The 7,361-nt window shown below is 41.1% G+C and overlaps 1 non-coding gene across 1 annotated transcript; it reads right to left on the bottom strand.

The window, feature by feature from the left end:
* Window positions 1–6,452: 6,452 nt before the first annotated feature.
* LOC111826127 lies at window positions 6,453–6,559 on the bottom strand. Its single transcript, XR_002829370.1, has one exon. It is a non-coding gene; the product is annotated as a U6 spliceosomal RNA (small nuclear RNA).
* Window positions 6,560–7,361: the final 802 nt, after the last annotated feature.

Genomic DNA, 7,361 nt, shown 5'->3' with positions numbered 1-7,361 from the left:
CCCCAGAGGCAGCAGGAGGCAAGATGGACCAAGTTCTGTAGAGAAGCTTCCACAAACACATGTAAATATCTTCGGCCACAGTCCTCTTCCCACCATAGTCCTCTTCCCACCACAGTCCTCTTCCCACCACAGTCCTCTTCCCACCACAGTCCTCTTCCCACCACAGTCCACTTCCAACCACAGTCCACTTCCAACCACAGTCCACTTCCCACCACAGTTCTCTTCCCACCACAATCCACTTTCAGGCTGCAGCTCTCCCATCCATCGCTGCTTCTGGGGGTCGCGCCAGCATTGCAGCTGCATATGACAGACCACAGGACTTGATTTTCCACAACAGACTTCACTACAAAAACTCTATCTCACTGCCTCTAAAAATCATACAAATATTCAAAAATTCCAATTGTTTAATATCCAAACAATTTCCTGTACCTGGAACTGACAGAAAAATCCTCATCACACACTGTCTTCCAAAATGAGTTCAGAAAAGATGGTAAAGGTTTCCAGTTGCTAGGTTGGTTGGGTGATGCTCAAGAAAGATAGGGCACTTGCTGTTCTGCATGATGTGATGTATCTGGACAGCTTACAGATGCAGAAAACCATGGCACATAGTGGTGGCACTGTCATGGGCATTGAGCAGTGTGTTTATTTATCAGAGCATGTGCATTATCAACTGGCACACAGCACCAACTGCAAAGTTGGCTTTCCCTCTGAAGGAGAGAGGAGCAGGGGAGCGGAAAGAGCATGTGGCTTGGGAGTCCCAAGGGCCTGCCTCAGACCTGGGCCCATTAGTCAACAGCTGTGGGACCTCAGCTTCCTCACCTCTGAAGGAGAGATAATAATGCCTCCTTTCTGGGCTTCACTCGAGAGGTGAAGGGGGTGACCAACAGAAGAACAGAAGACATCATCTGGCCCATCCCTTAGAAAGGGATTATGGACCATTGCTCTGTTCCCCATGTCCCTGGCACATACCACTTGTTGATCTCCACATGTGCTAGTTCTGTCATGGATGTACAAATATATACATTTATATATTTCTGTTCCACATATATATTACTGTATTATATGCATAAGCAAATATGTATGTGCACATGCATTTGTGTATATATAAAATGAGTGATGTTTGCTCTTTGATCCTCAAATATTTTTTTTAATTTACTCTTTTTTTCCTCACCCAAGGATTTGTTTTTTTTATTGATTTTAGAGAGAGGAAAGAGAGAGAGAGAGAGAGAGAGAGAGAGAGAGAGAGAGAGAAACATTGATCAGTTGCCTCCTGTATGCACCCTTACCAGGGATTGAACCCAAAACTTGGGTATGTGCCCTGACTGGGAATTGAACCTAACATCTTTCGGTGTATGGGATGACACTTCAACCAACTGAGCAACACTGGTGAGTGCTAAATATTTTTTTAGATACCAACTTTTCTTTTGTTGTTGTTCTGGATTTGAACCTCAGGATCCAAAAAGAACCTAGCTCCCCCAAATCTCTTCAGCTTTTCTTAAGAGTGATATATTTTGAGCCAACATACTATATTTCTTATCCTAAAATGAAGGAGAAAGTCTGATAGTAACATTCTTACTTCCAATTTTCACCTAATATACCCACGAAGGCTAAGAAAATGAACTTAGCAGACAGCAGTAATTTCTTAGCATTCCACACTCACCGTGGCTCAGCACACATGGCCTTGTTGACAGTCAGCTCTCAGCGCCTCCAGTGCATGTCAGAGGGATCTAGTCCAGAAGTTTACCCACGCTCCTTACTTACCCTCATTTACCCTCCTGAATTTCATGCCCCCCTCAGAAAGAAGCACCCCATCTGCTGGAAAGAAATATCTGTAGCCAACATGACAACAGTGGAATCCCTACTTCATAACAGCTGGGAATCAAAACACCAGTGACTGAAATTGACTACCATGTGCTTGGGAACAGAAGCGCCAAAGAAACTGACCCAAACTCCTTTGTGCACATTATCCATATCCATAGACAACACAGTGGGCCATGTTCTCACATCTGTTACTCATGTTCATTCTCAATGTTTCACTAAACTTAAAAAAAAAAGTTTAGGATTACTCTTTTTCCCAAAAGAGGAGATTCTGAAAGTTGCCAATCACTCACTAGAAGTTCTGACTACACAGATGGGTTTTGACACCTCTGTTTGATTTTAAATGCAAACATGTCAATTTGTTCCCTGGCATGGGTTCTTCTGTCTCAAGACTTTTTGGGGGGTGTATAATTTATCTTAACTTTTGTTCTCTGCACTCAGTTGTTCTTACATTATCAGCTAAGCCATGAGAGATCTTATTACAGAAACAGTTATATAATCGCTATATTCTAATCTAATCCTTTTAAGTGGTTTTAAATCTTTACTAAAAACTCAACAAAGTAACTTCCAAGTGAGAAGACACACTTACAACTGAAGTTGAATATTTACATGAACATAAAGGTACAAACAAAATAATTGGACTTTCTTTCCTGGGGACTCTTTCCATAATCAATAAACGTATGTTGTGTTTCTATAGCAGAACTAGCTCATACGTGGCTCATGGCCTCCGGTCCTTGTTCTTGTGCCCTGACAGTCACTGCAATCCATACTTGCCCTGCAGGCACAACAGATTCTGTTAGCTGCTCTTGAGAGACATAAGCTGAGGCACACAGTAAAATCAAATAGTTAATTATCTATAAAAAGGTGAAATGTGTACAAAAGAAATGATAATATTTTAAGCAAAATGTCAGCATATGCAAGAAGATAGACTGCAGGATAACTGCTCGATTGCTAAGAGGGCATGTTTGCTTTATTCCACCATGGAGTTTTGCTATTTTGTCTATAGGGCACTTTGGTTCAAACTGGCAAACCCATATTGAGCCTTTTTGGGGGGTGGTAATATGCTTAATCTATTATCATTTCATTTAAAGAACTTTAAAAAGTGGTATTTTTTAAATGGCAAAGTTACAATCTGTTCAATTAAGCACTGGATTTTAAACCAACAGATGTGAGAACTCTCCAGAAGCCTGAGAATCAGGCCACATGGAAGCTAAGGCAACCGAGAATGGGAAAAACACTTGCTATCACAAATGATGGTATAAAATATCCTAATCTCTGTTAGGATCCCTGTCTTGAAAGTAACAAACCATATATTTATTCTCCCCTACCGGCTCCACCCCCCCACCCCCACCCCCATTTCCTGCCGCTACCTTTTTCTCAAGACATCTTTTCCATAGATTGAGGTAGTAAATGCCGTGTGCTCATCTCTGAGGAGATGCCTGCATGGGTATTTCAGCGAGAGGCAGGCAAAGGCATGTCGAGCTGCCAAGGAAATGCTCGCGGCACCTGGGTCTGTGCCCTGTCCACAGCATGGGTGCAGGAACCAGGCATCAAAGGGACAACTGCATGACCAAGGTGAGTGCAGAGTGCAGAGTGGAGGAGCCGGGTGAATGGCTTAGTGATGTGAAAGGTGCTGAAGCATCATCTGCCCTCCTAATCTGGCAGATATACCAGAGGGCCTGGGATTCTCACTTTATGAATATTTTATGTTTGGGCCCTGAATGCTGGTTTTTTTTTTAAATTATTGTAGTAAAATATATGTAACACCAAATTTTCCATTTTAACTATTTTTAAGTAGACAGTTCTGTGGGATTGAATACATTCACATTATGATGAAGCCTTTTTTGACTTTAAATAGATTTATGTATCACTTTCTTCTAATGAATAGCAAGATAATTTATATAATACTATAAAACACTGAGTTGCTCAGTTCCCTCAAATTAAACACAAATACTTAAAATTAACATGGGACAGTAAGAGGTCTTTGAGACTGATCAGATTTTGGCTTTGAATGAGGAGCCAAAGATTTAACCAAAACTCAAAGGAATTAAAAATATTGTCTGAGGGCATTGAGAGTTGAGAATTATAGAGAATGATTAGCAATGAAGAAGTTAAATAGATTGGATAGAAAATTGGAAATAAGTTCACATTTGTTGGTTGTTACAGCAAATTCTGTCATAGAAGATCCTTCACTCCACCTTCCCAAGGAATTCATCATCACCCCCATGTTACAGCTAATTGTGGTGCAGAAAAGTTACATTCCACAGCCAGAGTGAATCCACAGTAGAGCCTAAATTCCAGGGCACATTGGTGGACTCCGGCTTCTAAGCTTGTTGGACTCCGTTAGATTGCCTTCTCATATGAAGATGAGACTGGTGTTCTCTAAGTAAAAACAGAGAGGGGACAGCAGCTTATTTCCAATATCAGCTGCCACTGGGACCTCTGTTCTCATGTGTCCTCCTCCTTCCTCAGGCAGCAGGACTGCTGGATGTTCAGGCCCTCAGGGAAGGAGTGTGGCAAAGCTGAAAGCTAAGGAAAAACGGAAGGTCCCTCTGGCTTTTGCGTATCAATATCTAGGATTTGAGGAAATGAGTTGGGTTACCAAGAATAAAAAGCAAAATTATGAACTGCTTTCTTCCCAAACCCTAAAAATCACTCTTTCCATTCGGACAACTTGGGCCGGAAGTAGGAAAAAGAATACAGAGAAAGGAAAACAAAATGCATTATCTCCCTCCACCTGGGCCATGCCTGGGAGATGGCTGAAGCCTCAGCTGGCTTCAGGGATACAAGAGTAGCAAGGAGACCCTCCTCTCCTTCCTCAAGGGAGAACCTGTGAGAAGGACTTGACTTTGCCTTCGGCCCTTTTAACACCCCCACCCAACATTCTAGGTGCTCCAACATGGAAGGAAAGCAAGAGAAGGAGCCCTGTGCCCAGTAAGTGACATGGAAAGAGCAGAAACCTCTGACCAAGGTGCTCTGCAGACAACAGCAGCTGGTGGGTCCGAGTTGATGCCACAAACTGCACAGAGAGGACAGCAACATACTGCGAGGGCAGAGTGCACAGGTGACCATGGAGACCAGATGGGCCCCTGCCCCAGCCCCAGCCCCAGAGCATGAATACAACCCAGGAAAGAAAGGGAGAGCATCCCTAACATAGTTCCTCCCACCCCTTGATGCAGTGGATATCTGAAATAGAAATTAAGTTGTAGAAAATGGTAATAGTTTTCATAAATAATAGCTTCTTTAAAATCTTTCAAAATGTCAATATACTGGAAAAAAACTACAGAATAACAGCCTAATTTGTTGGGTGTTAGCTTCCTAATACACCAACACTAATATTTCAAGAGGAGAATTTTACTTTCCATCTGTTGAGATACTGAAAGATGCTTCCAAGTCTGTAAGTATAGGGGAGAGGGGGGAGGGGTGGGGCAGAGGGTTGGGGCTGGGACTTTTCTAATCACAAGGTTGATTAAAATGGACACACTCTCTAGCAGTCTAAGGTAGAACTAGAGGCAGGCAGGTGCGATAAAAAGGAAGAGGCATAGCTTCATAGCTGTAACTCAAGATATCCATTCTACTATTTGATCAGATTTCACCTGGAGCAGGGATATGGAGAGACAGTGAAGAAGGCATGGGCATTGTTCTTCTAAATGTCACCTCTCCATACTCCCTGAGATATGCTACTAAAACCACCCCCAATTTCCCAGTACTTGTCATAATATCCTCTGTAGCCTGATTAATGATATTTTCCTTTGTTATGCTGGTCTGGGCTATAATTTAAATGAGTGAAAATGGTATCACCATCTATAGGAGACTCCCTTTCTTCCCCATCCACATTTTAATCCACTTAGATGGAACTGTGCACAATAGGAAAACTTTGCCTTTCTGTTTTAATGTCCCCTTAACAAGCCCTGGATTCTGTTAATTTTTGACAGAAAATAACTTCTGTCCTAACAATGGTGGACAACTAGAATTCCAATGAGCACACTTTTGGTGACTAGTGCTTATAAAATCATGTACCACGTTCTCTTATGACCTGTCATCAATGTGACATAATTTAATGTGACAGCTCCAATTTTAAGGACAGCAATTTGCACTTTGCTTTCAAACTCTCCAACTACAGTTATGCCAGGGAAGCTGGCTGGCCTCAGTGAAGCAGACAAGTTGCCACCTTTAAATGACTGCAGAGTAGCGTAGGGTATCTCTAGAATTATTCCTTTAAAAAGCGATTAATCATCATTTCAAAAGGGTCCTCGGTGAAGTGCAACTGGAGACATTTTATTGGAAACTGCTAACACGTCCCATTCACTGGGCTGCCCTTACAGTTTTACTGTTCATCATAGGTGTTTGGGGAACAAAAACTTAGGTAGGTAGACAGAGATGTGGACACAGATAATAGGAATAGCAATTAAGAAGATAAACATTAAGCGGCTAATGGTTGGGAATATTTGTACTTTGCAATCTATTTTCTCTATATTCTAACTGAAGATGCTCATGTCATGCCAGAAACAGACTGAGAAAAGCCACCTATGGCCTCATAACAGAGAACAGATTCTGGGACTCTAGTTCTTTGGCAATGGGGTTTGCAACCTCAATATTATTTCAACTTATCCTACTTCTTCTTCTTTTTTTTTTTTAATATGGAACACTTCACGAATTTGCATGTCATCCTTGCGCAGGGGCCATGCTAATCTTCTCTGTATCGTTCCAATTTTAGTATATGTGCTGCCGAAGCGAGCACAACTTATCCTACTTCTTGAGGCAATAAAGGACAAGAATTAAAAGGAAGAAAAATGAGGAGAAACTACAGAAATAGCAAAGGCTTGATTTTAGAGATTTCTCCAACCTTGTTAACAGCAACAACAACAACAACAACAAAAATAGTGATTTTTGTGGTGGTTTCAGGGAAGTTAATAAAAATCATGCTAGATTCATAGGTATCTTTCAAGATATTTTTCTCATTAAAAACACACACATTCAAACCTCATTCTAACGTGCTTTGGAAACTGATTGCAAACACAGTCCACCATTCAGCTGAAAGGATTTTATTAACCAAAGCATGAAAGAATCTCCATTTCAAGATTTATCGTTAGGATCATAAAAAATTTCAAATATATAGAGAATGGTTAAATTAATCATTTATACCTCCATCACCACTCAAGAAATTATTTTAAAGCAAACCCCAGACAATATTTAAGATAATGTTATTAGGACATTTCCCCTGTATGAACACTGTAAATTGCTTGAGAGTGTATTCTAGAAAATACTGTGTTTTATTTAAGATCAAGAGTATCCTAACCCTTCCTCACATACTTCACACATCTTAAATCATTTGCTCCCGAAATTTTTTAAGGTAACATTTAACTGAAGTTGCACTAGTAATTTCCATTTTTCAATACATTTTGATTTATTTTAGAGAGATAGGAAGGGAGACAGTGAGAGAAACATCAATATGAGAGAGGATATTGATGGCTGCTCAGTACACACCCCCACAGGGATTGACCTCACTGGGCATGAGCTCTGACTGGGATGGAACTGGCAAC

The sequence above is a fragment of the Myotis lucifugus genome, unplaced genomic scaffold, assembly GCF_000147115.1.
Source record: "Myotis lucifugus unplaced genomic scaffold, Myoluc2.0 scaffold_55, whole genome shotgun sequence".
In the NCBI taxonomy this organism is placed as follows: domain Eukaryota; kingdom Metazoa; phylum Chordata; class Mammalia; order Chiroptera; family Vespertilionidae; genus Myotis; species Myotis lucifugus.
This window is presented reverse-complemented; position numbering and strand designations above follow the sequence as displayed.